This window comes from Apis cerana, linkage group LG9, assembly GCF_029169275.1.
Source record: "Apis cerana isolate GH-2021 linkage group LG9, AcerK_1.0, whole genome shotgun sequence".
Classification (NCBI taxonomy): Eukaryota; Metazoa; Arthropoda; class Insecta; order Hymenoptera; family Apidae; genus Apis; species Apis cerana.
Genome location: NC_083860.1, coordinates 801,392 through 823,566, shown reverse-complemented (window position 1 = coordinate 823,566; position 22,175 = coordinate 801,392). Strand labels below are relative to the sequence as shown.

Sequence of the window (22,175 nt, the reverse complement as noted above, 5' to 3'; positions counted from 1 at the left end):
TTAATCGGTAGGAAATGAAATTCCGTTATAATTTCATATTATTTTAAGTTAACTGGTACAAATTATTTCAATATATAACTCACAAATTAAAGTTAATATTGAAACCAGAGAATATAAAAAATATATGAAAAATTCTTTTTTTAAATATTAATTTCTAAATATATAATAAACTTCAAATGCTAATAAACTTCAAAATAATATAGAATATGCAAAATAATTTTTATGTGATTTATACGACTTATGACTTTTCCTTTATATTGTTACATACATATATATTATAGATAAATTTGATAAATAATAAAATAAAATAAATAATAAAATAATCATACATAAAAATTGCATTATTTTACTATTTGTCTTTATTAGTTTTCAGTGAATTAAACTTTTTATGTATCTACTTATAATATAATATAATATAATATAATATAATATAATATAATAATGTAATGTAATATAATATAATATAATATAATATAATATAATATAATATAATGTAATATAATGTAATATAATGTAATATAATATAATATAATGTAATATAATGTAATGTAATATAATATATATAATATATTATATATTATATAATATACTAAGAATTCGCATGTAAATAAATGCTATAATGATAAAATTAGCTACAGCTAAGCTACTTTAATTATATTTTTTTTAATATCAAAATATTATTTTAATGTATTCTCTATTACTATTTAAAGATTGATATTTTTATTAATTTTAAATAATATAAAAGAAAATTAAAGAAATGAAAATGTAACATGTAAATTTAATTATTCATATTAATTATTCATATTTCATTATAAGTATAATTATTCTTATTGCATATAAAAAAATTTCATGAAAATTAATAAGCAGTATTTATCATGGAGGAATGATATACATATATGTACATGTATATGTGATAAGATAGCAAATATGTTAATTATATATATATATATATACTTAATTATATAATTATATAAATATTATATTATATTATATTATATAAATTAATTATATTAATTCATATAAATATTATTTGAACCAATATTAGTTATACCAGAATTATTTAAAATAATTATTTCATATATTTCTTACAATAATTTCATATGATGTTTATATTAAATTTTAAATAAAAAAATAAGGAACTAATTCATTATTTGAAATTGCTATTATTTTATATAAATTAATATTATTTATATTTTAAATAATAGTGTTAAAAATAAAGCCCTTTAAATAATTATTTTTTTATTTCCATTTTAAATAAAATCTAATAATTAGGATCAATAGGAATTCTAAAAATAAATGAAAGAAAATAGTTTTTCAAGCAAGAAAAAATTTTTGTTAATTATTTGTAAATTATAAGTTTACAAATATTTTTTAGAATTTTTGAAAAAAAATTTATATTTTTTATATTTATCATTTTTAAAATACATATGTAATATCAATTTATTGCTGCAAATTTATCATTGCTAAATTCACGAAATGAATGTTATAAAGAAGAACGGAAGATATCTGCTCTGATAATTCTGATTTTTAAAAAATAATTTTTCAAGAGTTTCAATGTTATAGACAAAAAACATTTACGTAATATGGATATATTTAAATCTTGAGATTTAAAAAAAATGATTTTGATTATTTTTAACTATTTAAGCTAGTTATTAAGCTTTAATATTGTATTATATATAAATTATATATTAACATAATTAATCCTTTGTTTGACATCTGTTTTAATTTATTGTACCTCTAGTTTATATGTATGTCATTTATATGTAACTTAATATTGTCTCCTGTTTCTAATTATTTAGTTTCTTTTCGAATTTCAAATGAAGACAATAATTTAATTGATGGAATATTTTTCTGCAATATGCTAAGAAAAATATGAATATAACTATCTATTCCGTAGATAGATAAATCTGTTTTCTCTTTACGCATATATTGCTCTATAACATCTCTTTCTTATTTATATATAAAAGATGTGTTTATTTTAATTTTTTTTGACTGATTACATAATTTTTTAATTTTTGTTTTTAATTTTTTATGTGCTAAGTTAAGTTAAATACGCTTTATTCTCGGACATCGTCATCTTATTTTAGCTCTTCTTATCTCAGTTATAAATTTTTTTATTTTTACATTTCATTTTTAAATCTCTTGATTTGGTATGGTCTGATGGTTTGCCATTATCATTAAAAGTTGAGAGAGCTAAGTTAATTTGTTTATGAGTTTTAAATTTTGAAACTTATTATTGTTTATTGTTGTAACTTATTTTGATATTCATTCTAATCAGTTTTTTTATTACATGTAACTTCTATTACATGTAACTATACCAACAGTTGTTATTATCGGTGAATGATCCGAAGAGAGATCATTATTAGATATGATACTCAAATATTTTATATCTTTAATAATGAAAAAAAAATCTGATCCAAAAGATTTGAATCTTTTTTGTAATATGTGCCAATTAAAAATTGTGCGTTGACAAGATAGAATAGATTTTTTTTCTAGGAGTTTGTTCAATTTTTTGTCTCTTATTATAATTGTATAAGATCATTATAAAACATGTTTGTTATTCAAGTCATTTCCCGCAATAAACTTTGATCTTAGTATTTGAAGAAATTCTTGAGAATTTTCTTTTTTTAAATTCTTGGATGAGCAATATACCTCTGTAACTGATAATTCTCCATAATTCGGCTTCAATTTTACCTTACTTATAGTTTCTTATAGAAAATCTTTTTGGAAAACTCATAATGGCTGATATTGATTCTTGTAAGAATTCTTGTTTCATTGTTCAATTATCTGGATAATTAATACAATATGTCTTAAATTGCGGTATATTGAAGTATGACTTATCAGTGAAATGAGTTTCACTTATTAGAAATATCTATTAAACTGTGTTCGAAAAATGATTTGACTTTATCTCTGTGTTTTAGAAGATCATTGGCATTCTATGATAATAATGCTATGAAATAATGCTATTCTTAGGTGTTTCGATAATGCTATTCGAAGTGTTTTTTATTTATTTATTTTATTGTTAATCTTATATAAAACAATACAAATTATAATTTTTTAATTATGAAGATCTTAACAGTTGCATTATTTTACACAAATTAATTGATTAGAAACGTTATTAAATTAATCAGTAGAAATATATTTTACATGAAAAAGCATAATAACATAATAACATAATTGAATAACATTTTTTGTGTGAATTTTTCCTTTTCTAAAAAATTGAAATGTGATATTTTTAGTTTAATTTTTCAAATTAATGGATAGGCCAATTTTGTGGCTAATTCAATTTTATAAACATGATACTTTTTAATTTTTAAGAGAAATGTAAGAAAAAAATACTAAGTAACTAACAATGCCATGTGAAACAACTATATTTTATTATATAAATAAATAACTCTTAAATAAGATATTATTAGTTACAGTTTTAATAAAGAAATATAAATATGCTTATAATTTTACGAAGACTGTAAAATTGTAGAAAATTAAAAAACAATTTTTTATATTTTATTTATATTTTTTACTTAATTACGTATTACATTTTACTTAGTTATGTATTATAATAGTCTGTAATAATCGTTCAAATGAATTTATTCCTTTCAAATTGCACTATTTTATTTATTAGTACTTTTTTAATCACTAAAGAAACTTATCCTTATAGATATTTATATTTTTAAATTTTTGTTTAATTATCTTTAATAAATTTTAATTGTCTGAATATATTAGCTCCAATTTGTTCCTGGAATATAGTAATAAAATTAATTATTACGAAGTTCATTATTATTAAGTTCCATTCACTAAATTAAAGGTAAAGTCCAGATGCTACTGACGAATGATAAGTTCGATTTATTAGATCAAAGGCAAAATCCAAATGGCACTAATGGTTGGTAAGTTCACTAAACGATCAAGGGTAAAATCCATATGCCAATGACAGTCCACTGTCACTAGAGTTCGAAGTTCAAGGAGTTGTGATTCTTGATGTTGTGATAGTTTCGATATTCTTGTTGTTCTTGTAGTTCTATTTCTTGTTCTATATTCTTGTGGTTCTAGTAAGCTTTTAAGAGCTTTCTCTCTCAGGCTGATAGTTTCCCGGCATGTTCCATTCGTGAGTTTGTGGAATTTCAGTGAAGATACATAATATCTAATAATGCTGAGGACCAATTCCCTGATTAAGCAGTATTCCAAAGAAAGTTGTCTAGAATAAGTCCGAAGGCTATGCCATTGACAAGTCTCTTATTTTTAAAAGCTTCTGCACGTGTTCGCACTTTCTATCAGGTAGAATGATACTAGTTGTCATTCTAATGTATGTTGGAAATCATAATGTTTGTTGGAAATGATATGGCTGTGTCGTTTGCTATATCGAATTGCTATATCGAATTGTTCTTAAATGTGCAAAACAAATGGTTAACAATATCTCATAAAAAATAATATTGTTTTTACAATGTTATCCTAAGTCAATTGTGCACGTTTGGACACCATATTTTCAATGTCTAAACAATATATTTATGTCAGTTTTAGAAAAAAATATATTATAGTTACGATAATTCAGAGAACATAATTTGAACATAATCTTTAATGTTTTAATATAATTAAGAGTTAAAAAAAGTTAATTTGAACCTTTAATCTTATCTCTTCCATTCATCTCCCAATCTAATCTAATCTAACCTAAACTCGAAATTTCTGCACAAAAATTTATATCATTTTAATAAAATTATATCATTTTCTTTTTCATGAATACATAAGTCATATTGAAATCATTGTAAAATCTATTATCTTGCACAAAATTAAATAAAATTTATGAAAGATCAATAACAGCATATTTTATGATTAGACAAAATAAAAAAATTACAAAATTATAATAAATTCTAATCTTACATTCTAATTATTAATGATTATATAAATATATAAAATATAATAGTTATAAAAAATAGTTATAGTTATTAATCAAATAATTATCATAAAAAATAATTCAATAATTTTGTACCACAATATTGATTTTGAAATAAAATAATATTACAATATTGAAATTTGTGTCATTAATCAATAACCTCAATAATCAATAATCATTTGAATGATTATCATATATGTATACAAAATTAAAATTTACAGAGAAAAATGTAATGTATATTTTCAAAAAAATATAGCTAAAATAGTCTTAATTTATTGCAATATCCATCGATAAAAAAGGTTTTTTTTTTATATATGTCTTTATTAACTTTTCTTTAGTTTCGAGAGATTATTGTCAACAATAATAAATGTAACAAAAATATATAGATAATGAGATAAAATATTGAAAGTTTATATTAAAGCAAATTATATTTACATATTAAAGTAGACAATAAACAATTTATTCTAATTATATTCTAAAACTATGTAATTAATAATCTATAACATTTTTCTAAAGTAAACATTTATTAATTGTAACAAATAAATTACTTTTATTTATCATAAATATAATCATTTTATTATTAATGATTATTAAATTAATTATGATCTTTGATTATTCTTTTATTTAATTATAACTATTTTTTTTAACTATTAATTAGTAATTATATATTATTTAATAATCATGATTAATAACATGATTTCGAATTAATTATGATCTTTAATTATTAATAATTAAGATTATATTTTATTCAATTATATTTATAATCTCAAAATATATAAGCTTTTGTATAATAATTTCAATATTATACAAACGGACATCACCTCAAGCATTCCTTATAGCATAAATTTCATTGATTTGTTCTATTATTTACCAGTTTATTTATTATTTTGTACTATAAGTTATTAGAATTTTATAAAGTCTCATTTATTGTTTATAATATTAATAAATTGTTTATAATATTAATAAAAATATTAATATGTTTAAAAAATGTTTAAAAATGTTTAAAAATGTAATATTGGAAAATTGTCTATTTATAAAAAATAATTATTATTATGTAATGGTTCTTCTACTAGTGATAGAACTACTAATAACAGTTGTTTCATATATTTAAAAATAACGGAAAGATAGTTAATATTATTTTATATACCTATATAATGTATAATTATATACCTATATATATAATATATATATATATATATATATATATATATATATATATATATATATAATGTATATTAATGAATTTACTAATTATTAATAAATTTATTAATTATTTTTTTAAATGTATATTTGTATATTTTTTTAATGTATATGTATATGTAATATATATATAATGTATATTTATTAGTTAAATTTATCATAAAATCATTAAATTATCAAATTGTTATGTAAGCAATTAGATCATTAAATGGGTAAAAATAAAATAAAAGGAAAAATAAAATAAAATTTAAAATCTAAAATAAGAACAAAATAGAATATATTGTTCATAAAAAATAATTTTTAATATTTTCAAACAAGGACTGCTTGAAATATTAAAAAATATTAAAATATTATAATAAAAATATATAATAATAAAATATTAAAAAATAAAGAAGATATCAAAACCAATTACTTAATTTTTTTTACAAAAAATTCCTATTTTAGTTAATTTATTACAAATTTTTAAAATGTTCGAATATTTGTGTGATACGAAAATTAATCATAATTTTATTTTTTAATATTTTCAATTTTTAATTTTTAATATATTTATATTTTTAATATCTAATTAATTTAATAAGTTACTCATTTGAAAATATAATAGATATTTTATCGAAAAAAATAAATTTGAGTTCATTTCTATAATTAATAAAAACAAATATAGAATAATAAAAATAAAATATAAATTATTACAATTAAATATACTATTCGCAAACATTTATTTGCAAGATTTATAAATTTTTCATATAACAGAAATTTTTCATATAAAAAATTCTTTTTGTTCTTATCACGCGCAGGCTTTATCTAAACAAAGGACGGTGTTATTGAAAAAAAATGTCTTTAAGAATTTAGCCGACTTTTATAAATATATATCTCTGACATATATCTTCAGATTAACTGTGAATCGATCCTAACTGTAATATATTCCAAATGCGGCTGATTCAAAGATAAATAACATTGTAACTTCGAGAAATCTATAAAAAAGATGTTTTTGTTTATATACAAAGATCATGAGATCTTTGCATATATCATATCTTTGTATAGATCATCACGAAAAAATGACGAATTTCCTCGAATTTGACGAATGTCATGAACCGGGCATCGGCTGGCGATATTATCGGTTATTGGTGTACTCTATCGGAAAACCTTGTGATTCTTCCAATTGAACCAAGAAGAGATTTTTCTGAGGGCACAAGCATCATTTGCATTCTCATGATGATCACATTGTAGTTTCACCACCGGATATGTGATAATTAGTGAACATATCGTGCTCTGATAGTCGGACACATTTGTTGCGATATTTCGAGAGATCCTGCTCTCTAATAGATACGCTCTGCACGAGTTACCATTTATACAGTCTATTCATCTTTAAGAACTATATTATTTATTGCAAATCTGTTAAAAGACATTCGAGCTATTTAGCTATTAGCTTATATTCACCAAAATCATTACAATATTATTATTACAGGCGCGAAGTTTTGGTTTTTCGAGCCAGATATTTGATGGATTCAAGCAACTAGAAGAATATTGAAGAAACCAACCGTTGTTGAGATTCGGGTTAATGTAATGTTAAATGTAAATTTTACTATTTCGGCTGTCTTGGAGAATGACAGTCAGCGGATATTGAACTATTGCAAATAGTTAGATTTTAGACAACGAGAACTGATTTGGCGACATCCGTCTTTATAATGCTATCTACGTATCTTCTGGATACTGTGAGTTTAAACAAAAGTGTAATAAACATAAAAAGAAGATTATCGGTGCAAATTGGATTCAGTTGTATATTCGACATGAGAATAGATACTAACAGCAAACATTTCCTGACATCGACATACAGAGGAGATTGTTTTCTGCATGCGACACTTATTAAGACTTCGATCAACGATGATAACTTTCATCGAATTAGTTATTAATATGGCGTAACTCTCTGACTCATCAGTAAAAGAATTGACAATCATTTCCAAGATCAATGAAAACAGATCAAACGATATATATTATCAATCCGATATTTCTGGTGAGTTGAGTTGTTCATTGAATTTCTTGATTCGTATATATATGATGGTAGCTTCAACAGTCGAGCTCCAGAGATTAATCGGAGCGTGTATGGCTGCGTCTAATTCGATTAAAGAATTTCTACGTATTTCGCTCATGGAAAATTCACTAAGCCTGTCCTATTCAGGAACAGTTAAATCATAATTTTCGTTAATTGATAAATTCGCGATAAATTCGAATTGCTTATCACGAACATCGCAGATGAGAAAATCCATCGCGATTTTCACAAAAATTTCGAGAATATATATTTTGACATGATCAATAAAATTTATAGTCATATACAATGCGCGAAGATATATTCAACGTTTTGCCAATTTTTTGTAATTAACTCTTCTACGATAGCCGAATCATCGACATCGAGTCAACTGATTATGGCCTCTTCTTCAAGTATTTGTAACAAGGATGGGTCAACGGTCAGATAAACAATCAGCGCAGATTTATAATGAATGATTTATTATGAATGACAAATTTATTATTCAATTATTATTATTATTCAAATTCATTATCAATTGATGCAGTTAAAAGAGACAGAAGATTCGGAATACGATGAATCAATCAACTCTGCGCGTCGTAGACCATGTGTCATAGAATCGAACACGCAAAATGTTCCTATCGATCACCATGAAATTTCAATATGTTAATGCATTCGTGCGAATTAAAGGAAATTCCGTGGCATAATCTAAAATAAGAATTCGCGAAGCTGTTTGCATTACATGAGAATTCCGAGCTTATTATAAGAAAACACATTGCGTTTATAAATTATAAAACGGAAATATCATTAAAGATCATCATGAATGATGAGTTCAATTTCGCCGTGTTCTCAAAGCATCGAATACCAATTCTAAGATGCAAGTAGTCCGAATAGTATTCTGTTTTATGAAACAGAATATCATTGATTGATGTAACAATTATCCAAAACGACTTTCTGTCAATCTTTCTTTATATTTGACCATATAACGTCGTTTTATACATCGACATAAATATTCTGTATATTGTAAAATTATTTCAATCTTTTCAACACAAAGAGAGCCTCTTGTGGAAAAAACGTGTAAATTGATCATTATGGTATACGACATTTAATTCATTTCAATTCTGTTTGTGAATATGTGGATATCTGGACACATTCAGCTTCATTGCCAGAAATGAGAATCTGTAAAACCATCGATATTATATGAAGATTACATTTCCACCATATAGATATACATCGCGTCGAATTATATGACCAGCGTATAAATTGGAAACTATCATACAACGCGATTTTTATCCGCATAGTATCAATGGACAAGAAAAGAGTATCATTACCAAGAATCGGACAATGTCTTCAAAATTGGTTTCATTCTTGACCGTTCGAATATTTCAACAAAACTTTTCAATGTTGAAAATGCTATCGATTTTAAACTTTTTTTTTGGTAAATGGAAACATCAGAACGAGCGAATTCAAGGCGAATATACTTCGCGATCTTGAAAGATTAAGGCGTAGACGACATTGAATATTGGCAGGTAGAATTATTGCAGACCCTCGTATGTAGAAATATATGATGTAATTACTTCGAATACATGATATAAACTATGCCTGATATGATATGCCTAATCAATCATCTGTCTACTACTAGAGTTCAAGGTTACGCATTTCTTTTTATCATGTATATTCATTACGATGAACCATCGCAATAGATGGATGGTTCATGCATATAACAGGTTTATGGTAAAGCATATTAGTGGACATATTTGGTTGTATAATTTCAAAATTTCAATTCGAGGTAACCATGAATTTCTTTAAGGTTGTACTTTTAAGTGTACAAGTTTTACAATGGATAATTATCGATAAATAATTCATTCCATCATATGTTTTATATTTGGGATTATGGCACAGTAGATTTAGTAATCAAATTTTTATTGCGAAATGTTGATGAGTCTCATTGCATCTGCTCATCGTTCTAGCACGGTTTAAGATTTGAATTTCTGATCATCATCCATTCTATCTGTTTTCATTAAGCATATTCCATTATATCCTGATCGTTTCTTAACAAAAGTTTCTCAAATTATCTTCTCATCTGTTCTGACATCACTGATGTTAAAAAGAATCGATTAAATGAATTTTATTTACTCAAGATGATGCCAAATGATGCCAATGATGAGAAAAAGTTTGACAGCATGACTATCCTAAACTACTTCAACAACGGAACAAAAGATTATACATTACTTCCACAAAGTTTAGTAGTAGAACAGTAGAAGATCGTGATTCATGAGAAAATTCTTCAGCCTCTGTTGAGGAAGCAACGTTGCATCATAGAATGGTATCATGAAGCGTGACACGAGGAATGTTACCTGATTGTAATTCATTAATCAAACTATCACAAATTGTTTTTCTGGTTTTACCAGAAGGCGCGAATTCATCTCCTAGAAGCAAAATATTCATTGTGCATTAAAAACTTTACGTTTATATATTGCGTAAATTAATCACGCGTGTCTATATAACAAGATTAATTAATTAAACAATTTTACTATCAATATCATGCGTATGCGAAAATTGTGAATTTATGTCGATTATTATGATTTTGACTCATTCAAAATAGACGATATATTCGCAAGCTTATTATTCTCGAGATTTATAAATAGCTTATTTGGAGAAATTTTTCATATAAAAAATTTTTTTTTTTTATTGCGTGCGAGCCTTTATCTAAGTAAAAAACAATGTTATCGGAGAAAACTGTTTTTGATAATTTAGCTAATACTTATAATTATCTCTGACGTACTTCAGATCAGCTGACCTAACTGTGATATACTCTAAACACGGCTGATTCAAAGATAAATAACATTGTCCTATTTCGAGGAATGTATAAAATAAATGTACCAATCTGTTTTTATTTATCGTGAGATTTTTATATACAGATTATCACTCAAACGACGAATTTCGAATTTGATGGGTATTGCGAACCGGCATCGGTCGGTATTATCGGTTATTAATGTACTCTATCGGAAAATCTTGTGATTCTTCCAATTGAACCAAGAAAAGATTTTTCTGAGGATACGTGTATTATTTGCACTCTCATAGTGATCACATTGTAGTCTCACTGCCGGATATGTGACAATTAGATAGTTTGTGAACACATCGTGCTCTGATCACGTTTGATACGATTATCTGTTGCGATATTATGAGAGATCTTGCTCTCTAATAGACACTTGTAATCACACGCGTTCCGCACGAGTAATTATTTCTATAGTCTGCTCATTTTAAAGAAATATATTATTTATTGTAAATCAAAGAATATTTGACAAATATCTAACTATTAGCTTATATTCATCAAAATCATTACAATATTATTATTGCGGGCGCGAACATATACATTAGTGATATATATAAATAATTAAATATATATTACATAAATGTGTCATTTAAATAAAAAATTGAAAAAATTAATCATATTGTATATATCATAAAGAGGAAAAGAGAAATTCTGAAAATATTATATACATGTACGATATCTTATTTCAATTGCATTCGACATTATTAGTCCTTATCTAAATTGCTTATTTAAGTTTTTAAAATTTTATTCTTATTTATAATTTTTAATCGAAAATAAATTTTGCTATGGATTTTTTTCAATCATTTTTCCTATTCACTTAATCAATAAAAATAGTAATAGTAATTGATAGTAGCAAAAACGAAGAATGGAATAAGCTTTTATGAAGTATCATTAAAAATATATTCTAATCTAAGAATTAAAGTTTTAAATTGTATATAATATATTTTTTATTTTGAATTGTTTAATATATTATAATTAATTATAAAAATATATTATCAAATATTGCATAATAAATAAAAAAAAAAGAAATGTATCGTACATATTTTTTCGTAATTGGCAAAAAAAAAATAATTACAAATTTATGTTAAGCTAGAATGGAAGTTTTAATGTGTAATCAATAGAACAATATGTTAATTTAAATAGCGGGAGACAAATAATATTTATATAGATACACATTTGTGAATATCATCTGATAAGTATATTTGTATGATAAGTGTATTTATTGTACGTTATTTATTCTGGATATTTTTCGAAAATAAACTTTTACTTAAAAAATAAATATATTTTCTCTAATATTCAATTTTTCAATTCATTATTTATTTAAATAAAGAATATAATATTTACTAAAATATATTATTTATCAAATAATTAATTTATGAAAATAAATATTTTTAAATTATTATTTGAAATAAATTTCGCTTAGAAATATGATTCTAATTAACATTTAAATATCTTCACTCATTAATATTTATTGTATGTATATATTTTTTCTATATGTATTTATATTTGCTTTCTTAAATAAAAAAAATAATATTTGAAATAATTAATGTAAGTTTAGATATATAAAATAATATTATATATAAAATTAAATAATTATATGTTAATTATTAAATAATTTTTAATAATTAAAAAGTATTATAATTTTCTAATTTATTTTGAAAAATTATTATTTTTTTTAATAATTTATATATATATTTTTGTTATATTATAAATAAATATATATTTATTTTTATATTTTAAATAAATATTTTTATTTTTATTTATCATTTTTATATTTTTATATTTATATTTATTACTATTATTTTTTATATTTATCACTGTGACATAAATTTTATAATATTATTCATTTTTGTTGATTTATTTCAATGGAAATACTATAATACTTATAACTTGAAACATATCCAACATTGTATTTCTAAGATCAAATGATTTGTGATATATTTGTAATTTATTAAATTTTTTAAATCATTGTTTAAATTTTATTTTTTAATTCTGATTTGTATGTTATCTTCTGTTTTTGAGAAGATAAGAAGAAAATGTTTTTAGTAATTTTGTAGTTATTTTGTAGTAGTCTGAGAATTAGCAAAAAATAGATAATCATTCATTTATTCAAGGTAAACGACTATTTACTTTTTGCTAAATTTTTTCTATTGATTGTGTGTTGGTTTTATCCAAGGCAGAGGAATTCGTAAATGAAAAAAAAATTACGTAAAGAAATATGATTAAAAAATATCTGAGAATTAAATATGCATAAGTAAGTATACATATGTAAACTGGCGAGAATATAAATACGTAATAATGTACGTAACTTATATTAATATAAACGACATAAAAATGTTTATATTTTAAATATATTAGTAAGTATATTAATATTTTCAAGAAATATGTCAATTCTGCATTATATAAAGAAATAGAAACAAATTTATTTAGTAATTAATTGAATTAAAAATAAATATTTTTTTATTTATACAATAAGAATATAAAAATAAGAATGAAGAAACAATAATATGTGATCGAAATTTTCATTAATAAATTGAATATTATATAGATTAATATTATATAGGTTAAAAAAGGATTTATAACTTTAAAAGTTTATAATACTCGCTAAGAAAAGCAAAAAATGTTTTAGAAAAGCAAATAAGTTTGACAAATCAATCTTTACGATGGAAAATTGATTTTTATCATTTTAAATATAAGGTTTCACATTATTATTCACAACAATTTGTAAACTTTATTCAACAGTGTGGACATTTTTAATGAACAATAAAGAGTATGTATGAATTGACTATCAAATTGTTTGCGAATAATATTCGTGAATTGTTGGCTAATGAGTACGTGTCTTTAGATATTGAAGTAAATTTCTTCACAACACATTGAATATAACAGAAAAATTGATTCCGGAACACATTAGCTCAAGGTTGTCAACTCAAGATTATATTTGAAGACATACAAGAAAATCCTTGATATGCAGATGTGAATTTTGCATCGCAATAGAAGGAAAACATATCAAACATTTACAATAAAGAAGGTTTTTATTTCGTTTCTATGAAATAATCTCTAATATTAGTAATAATTTCACGTTGGCAAACTTGAGCAAATGTACTTCTGAATTGATTCTTTTGTTTATATTCAATGAAGAAATTCATTTACGATATTGAATATTCATAAGTGATAAAAGTCGATTTTACATCAAAAGGATTTATCGAAAGATCTATGTTGGCTTTTTTGCTTTTTTTGATGAATATTATAAAATATTATTTTTTTTAATATTTTGTGATAGAGACAATCATATAAATAAATTTTATATGATTGTCTTTATCTCTTTTCTTGCATTTTCATTTTCGCATAATCCCATATATGCCGAATATGTTTCACTTATATTTGAAAATTTTGCAAATTTGATTTATTTGAAATGTTTTAAACGAAAAAATATTCTTTTTTTTGATCATTTTTGCATGCAGAATCATTACGCTATTTGAATCTTTTGGAAATATTTTGAATGATGTCAAATATATTTTTGCAAAAATAATTCTAAAATTTATAAAAATTTATTAAATAAATTAAGCATTTTTATAAAATAATTTTTTGTAAGAGTAGAAAAAGTTATTTATAATCATGACTTTAATAATAGTGACGGGCACAATTTAATAATTGAAATAGTTATATTCAATTTATAATTTAATATATATATATAATTTTATATATTCAAATAATTTAATTAATTTAATTTATTAATTAATTAATTTATAAAAAGTTATTTCAATAATTTATTATTTATAATAAACATCATCAATAATTTAATTTATTATTTATAATAATAATCGAAAATAATTGTAGTACCAAACGATTATATGAAAAGCGGATCAACTATAATAATTACGGCTAAATGTTATTTAAATATTTTAATGAATAATTATTTAATATATTTATTAATTTTAGATTTTAATTTAATTTGAATAAAATTTCTATCTCTTTTTATATCTAAACTATTACATTATTTATTATTATTTATTTTTTTCAATAAATATTATATGATATAAATCGTAGAATTATTCGAATATATATATATATATATTTTGCCATTTTCTGGATATACTTGTTAATATTTTAAAATATTATAATAATAATATAATAATATATATAATAATATTATAATAATATATATAATCTCATAATAATATATATATATTATATATCTTATCATAATTATTATTTTATTTAGAAAATTTTTTTGGAAAATTATCATTTATCATTTTTAAGAATATATAATAATATATAATTACATAATTAAACTTATATATTATTTATTTGTTAAAAATTAAAAAATTATTTATTTATTAAAAATTTAAATTTTATTCAAATTAAAATTAATAAACAAAATTCTACAATATTTTTGTTGAAATTACTAAAGTTATTAAACGTATATACTTTTTATATGAGTTTTAAATTAGTTTCAATTTTTTTTTATAATTATTATTTCGTGTTATAATAAATAATAATTACACTATGAAAAAATATAAAAAATATACATAATTTAATTTAAATTTAATTTAGATTGCAAATACCAAAAGCAATATCAGATTTAGATTTTTTATTTTCAATTTATTTTTTTAAAAATATTTCACAAATTTTATTGAAAGAAGAAATTATGCAATATAACTAACTAAAATTTTTTTTCAATTATATGAATAAAAATTTTTTGCATTTTTAATTTTCTAATTTTAATACATTATTTCACTATCAGATTTATTTTTGTTTCTTATATTTTTTTAATTATATTAACATTCTTATCTTTTAATTCTTTAGAAAGTTATATGCTAAAATATAATAAGAATAATTATTAAAAATATTTATAATTTATATACTTCTATTATAGCAATATATTAATTTCGTTTATTAATAAGAAATTTCTATTTAATCATTATAATATTATTTTCTATATTTCACTTTTCTATATTTAATATAGAATATAGAATAATATAGAAATAATATAGAATAATAGAATAAATTTATTTATATAAGATATTTGGTATATATATATATATATTATGATGTATATGATTTATTAAAAATTATTTTTATTATATACTATTAGTATCAGAGAAAATTCGTACAATTAATTGAAGTCATGTAATTTGAATATTTATTGAATTATTTTATTTTAAGTAAAATTAAAAATAATTTTCTAAAATAATGTTAATTATTATTAATAAGTAATATATTTTAATGTGTAATATAGTTATATTATAGTTATATTATATATTTAATATTCTTTGATTAAATAAATAATAAAAATCACAAAATTGTACATTTGAAATAATATTATTTTTTAATTTATTTTTAAATTAAAAATTTATTTCTAAGATAATATTCGCAATAAATATTGTACAAATGTATAGTAATAACTATAGTATAGTAGTATAGTAGTATAGAATAGTAATAACATAACATGTAATAAAACCAGCATATAATAAAAAAACAATAATAATGTAAGCAAGTACATAAAATGTACATTAAAAAATTACTTTTTTTTGAAATCAAAACATTTTGTGAATTTAATTACAAATATACTTTTCATATAAAATATTATATGATACACTTAAAAATAGATTATTTCTTAAATAATTTTTCAAAATTAATAAATTCTAGAATAATGTAATTTGAAAATTTTTTAAAATGCCCAAATCTGAACTAAATTTTATATAATAATTTCTATTGTAAATCTAATACACAAGAATTATAAAAAAATTTTTATTTATAATTATTTATGCATACTTTATATTTTTTATTTTTTTCAATATTTTGTTGTCTATATGAATCAAGTATACTTGATAAATTTTATTTCAAATTGAAGATATAATTATTCAAAATAATTTATTTCGGATAATTAAATTCAATATTATTATTTGAAAGTTAGATTAAGATTAACATTATGTCATTTAAAATATGTAACAATAATTTATTAAATTATTTTGTTATTCAAATTTGACGAAAAAAATAATTCTCAAAATAATCTCAAATAAAAATTGTAAATAATGTGTAAATTTAATATTTTATGAAATATAACTGAAGAATAATATAATATAAAATAATAATAAAGTATAAATAATATTATTACAGAGTTGAATAATACAATATAAATTATATTGAATTTTTAATCATTACTGAAAATAAATTCATTACAGAAAATAATCATAATATAATAATTTTTATTAATCAATTAACACAAAATAATATATAATCTGTAATTATTAATCAATAATTTATGATCATTTAAATGATTATTACACAAAATCGAAATTTACAGAGAAAGAAAATCTAATATAGCTTTTCAAAGTAGCAATAAATTAAAATAATCTTAACTCAAAATTAAAAATTAAGGAATTATACGATGACAAATTTTTCAATTTTGAGAATGTCATTTAATTATTTTGTACATATAATTCGTTTGTGAATAACAATTAAATTTAAATATCCATTATCGATATCCAATATTCATTATCAAAAAAAGCTTTTCTTTTATATAATAAGCTTTTGCTGATACTTTTTTTCAGTTCCTATGAAAACATTGTTGTTAATAAATATAAAAAAAGTACAACAAAAATATATAGATTAGATGAAATGTTTAAAGTGAAAATTATAAAAGTTCATTATATTTATATATTAAACTAAATAAGTAATTTATTTTTTGTTTATTTTATTTTATTTAAATAATAATCTATTTTTTATTAACAATATATACATGTATATTTCTTGTTATAAATAAATTACTGATTCAATTATAATCGAAAATATAATTATCTTATTAATAATTATTGATTAATGATAATTAATCATTAAATTAATTATAACTTTTGGTTATATTGTGATTACTTTTTTTGATTATTAATCAATGAATAACTATTAATAATCAATATTAATTATGATCAATCATTAATCAGAATATATTTTGTCCAATTCTTTATGAATATTTATAGAATAATATTATTTTATGTAATTATTTTAATGATCATGGAATGAATATGTTATATAATATTTTAAATAAAAATATTTTATAATTATTACAAAAAATTTTTGTAATAAATTTGTGTGGAATTAAGATCATAAACCAATTGTAAATAAAAATTGAAATTTCACATCAACCAAAATTCATATTTTATGAATTTAAATTTGGAACTAAAATAGTAAATATAGCAAAATTTACTTGTAATGTTTATAGAGATATAATCCTCAGTTATTTTTATTTTTATTATTATTATCTATTGTTAGACTTTTTTAACAAATAAGCAAATATGATAACGAAATTAAAAAAAACAATAAAATATTTTTTATATGAAAAATTTAAGATTTTTATAATAATCATAATCATAATCATAAAATAAACTTATTTTATTTTATTTTCAAATATTCAATTATTTAAATAAAATCTTTATCTTATTTATTTGCTATGTTATTTATTTATCTTAAATAATATTTTTTTAATAATAATTTATTTTTAGGAATTATTTTAATATTACTTTATCTTATACTTAAATATTTATTATTTGATTCCAAAAACAAAAAAAAATTAAAGATTTTCTATGAAGATTTTCTATTTCTGTGAAATAGAATTCTCATACAATTATTCTGTAAAAAAATTTTTTTTTTTGTCTAAATATTTTTTTTTTCATATTTCTTTTAGCTTATAAATTTCTTGATCAAAAAGTATTGAAAAAAAATGATATTATTTTAATGTTTTAAAATCTTTTTTGTAATTATTATAAAATCTTTTTTTTTGTATAAGGTTTAATTGTTTTATATTTATTTGTATAATTAGAATATATAGTAATTTTAGAATATTAATTTCATATTTTATTGATGAATTATAATGAATTATAATTATAAAGATTTTTTATAAAAATAATAATTTATTTAAATTTTTCTATGATGATAAAAATGAAATAAGATAAATTTAATAAGAATCAATAATAAATAAAAATAAAATAATAAAAATTAATTATTATATTATAATCGAAAAATAAAAATTATAAAACTTTTTAGATAAGTTAAAAATCTAAATCTTAAAATATGGGAATCAATTTTTTTGAATTATAATTTTTTCATAAAAAAAGCGCAAAATCATGCTAATAGTGATGTTAAACTACATAGAAATGAAAAAAAAAATATAAAGACAAGAAAAATGCCGCTTGTTCAGATTAATTCATTCATTCGTCACACTATTATATGATTTAATTTGTTAGTGTGAGACTTTTGGCCAATATTTTTATGCATTGATTTTATCTGGTTTAAATGACCAGTTAAACTCACATATTTTTAAAGTATATATACATACTTATATAATATATGAGATAAGCAAATATTAAATAAAATTCATAGTTAAAATAAGAAAAAAAATTTTAATTGGCACTTCGGTTGAATTTGTTAGAAAGACAAAAAATTTTTTTTAACAAATATAGAATTTTATTTTATCATTGATAAATTAATTTAAATAATTTTCTATATTAATAATTATACTATAAATATTTATATCATATCATAATTTTAGATATGTAATATATTTTAAAATAACTTATATTTTTACGATTATAATATTTACATTATAATTGTAAAAATTTTTTTCCATTTAAAATGAATATCACATTTTAATATTTATAATCTATTCTTTAAAACAATATTAAAAAAATATTACTAAAAATATAAAAATTAAATATATAATTTCTAATATTAATATAATACAACTATAAGAATACAAATATAATGATTTTTGTCTTAATAATCAATTTATTAAATTATATTTTTCAATAGTATTTATACATATTAAAATAAATATTTTTCTATATAGTAAAATTTTAATAAAATTTTCATAATATATTTGAGGTATTATCGTTATACATTGTTGCTGATATTTTATAATATATCAATTTGGAAATTGAATGCATTAAATTATAAATTTTTAATTTAAATCTCACTGATTCTCATTAAAACGATTATCTTTTTCTCTATATAATCTAATATGCCTTATAAAAACATCAGTTTGATATAACTTTATGTATGATGAGAGACATAAATGTCAATATTTACACACATTATAAAAATTTATTTAAATACAAATTCAGTATTACGTAAATCTGTTGAATTGATATTCGTATGTGGCGCACATGCGATCGACTGCGCAGTTTTAATACATATGTAACTACTCTACACACATTTTAATAATTGATATATGTGTGAAATATGGATAGAAAGAATGAAGTAAAGCATCATCCCCACGCACGCGATTTACATACGCGTCACTACCAACGGTAGTTAAAACAGCAGTAGTATTATTGCTTTCTATTCGATCGGACTTGACTGCGCTGTGAACAAATGCGCTTGCGCATTTTGTTATTTCGTTTTATACGCCTGCGCGTACCATTACTTCTTTTGGCGCACAATTAATAGATTTGTTGAACTATCAAGATAGGACTGCGAATTATAAGTGAAAATAATTTGCAATTCCGGTTTTGCGGTTTTTTCTTGAAATTATTTAAACAATAGTGTTTGTTATTGATATATATTGCTTGGAAATTGTTTACATTTTTCTAACTTTAAGAAGTTTTCTAATAGGTGAATATTATTATGTGAAGAGAAAGATGCCGTTTTTTTCATCATATTATAGGTATTGAATCATGAAATAACAATTTAAGTTTGATTTTTATAGTAATATATAATATTTATAATAATAGAGTTTTTGGAATATTTTATTTTATATAAAGATATCCATATAAGATATGTACATTATTATAAGATATTTACAATATCCAAAATGTATTATAGTAATAGAATTTGAACTTATTTCATTACACAACTTTCTATATTTTAAGCGATTTGATTGACGTTCGTATTTTTAAATGATTCTATATGATAAAAATTTATAAATGTATATATATAAATATATATAAAAATATACATAAAACTATACAATTTATTATATATAAGTTTATATGGATTAAATAAAGAATAAAATTAAATATATATATATAATTTTAATTGCATTAAAAAATAAAATATTACAATTATTATAAAAAAATTATTACAAAATATTATTTTTAGTTAATATATACAATAAAAGGATATTATTTCTTTTAATAGTTCTTATATAAAAAGTATATAATATTTAAATATTATTATTATATAAATTTCATTAGCGTATTCATTATTTTATATTTGAATTTTTTATCATGAAGTAATTAAATATTAGTTAGTATGATTTTTGTACAATGAAATGATGATAGTTTAAAGATTTATGTGTATATTTCCAAAAACAATGCATAAAATGACTGTTATTAATTACTTTATAAATAATTCATATATTACATAACAGATTTATATAAAATGATATTTAAGTTATTTAAAATTGAAATATGTTGTGATATAATTATTTTTAATTGATGATACATATGTAATAAATATTTCTTATGAAAGATTTCTATTATTTTTTATATTATAATATTTATATTATGTTTATGTAATTATTTTATTTTTAAAGTTTCACAGAATTATAAATTCTAATAAAGTAATGTATTTAGTCTTATTCTTCTTATTGATAAATTTAATTAATAAAATAATGCGTTATAATATATAATGTTTAAAGCAAGTTTAATATGAACAGACACAATCAGTCATTTCTATATTAAGAATCTATAATTAGAAATTTATATCTATGGTAATCATTTCGCATAAATAGAGTAAATGCGATATAAGTAAAAAAAAAAAAAATATTCATGAAAACGTATTCAATTAATTTTTATATAAGTTTTATTTTCTTTTTTTATTGAAAAAGTAAAATACTAAAAATAAAATAATAAGAAAACTAAATAAATAATTCAAAATTAATACATAATTATTTAACAAAGTAATTTTTATTGTATCGTTTTTTTAAAAAATAAAATCTTTATAAAAATAAATTAAAAAATATTATGTATTATACATACAATAATACAATAAATTTGCAAATTTATCGTGAATAATAATAGTTCATTTTATTAATTTTTTAATATCGTATATTTATCTTTGAAATATTTTTTTAATTTATTAAGATTTTTTTTATAATAAAGTAAAAGTAAAGTAATATTATTATAAAATAGAATTACTTATAAATATGCAATTTATATATATATTTATATATAATATATAAATATAAATATAATATATAATAAATATAATATAATATAATATAATATATTTATATAATA

General features: G+C 20.0%; 1 protein-coding gene across 2 annotated transcripts in view; it reads left to right on the top strand.

Moving 5' to 3' along the window:
• Positions 1-20,262: 20,262 nt before the first annotated feature.
• Positions 20,263-22,175, top strand: part of LOC108001956 (hepatocyte nuclear factor 4-gamma) — a 255,501-nt gene continuing 253,588 nt past the window's right edge. Inside the window, exon 1 of one of the 2 annotated variants that reach the window (XM_062079772.1) lies at positions 20,263-20,599. The gene's annotated coding sequence lies outside the window, so the exon portion shown is untranslated. The remainder of the gene's footprint in view (positions 20,600-22,175) is intronic. The other variant, XM_062079773.1, reaches the window with a different exon arrangement.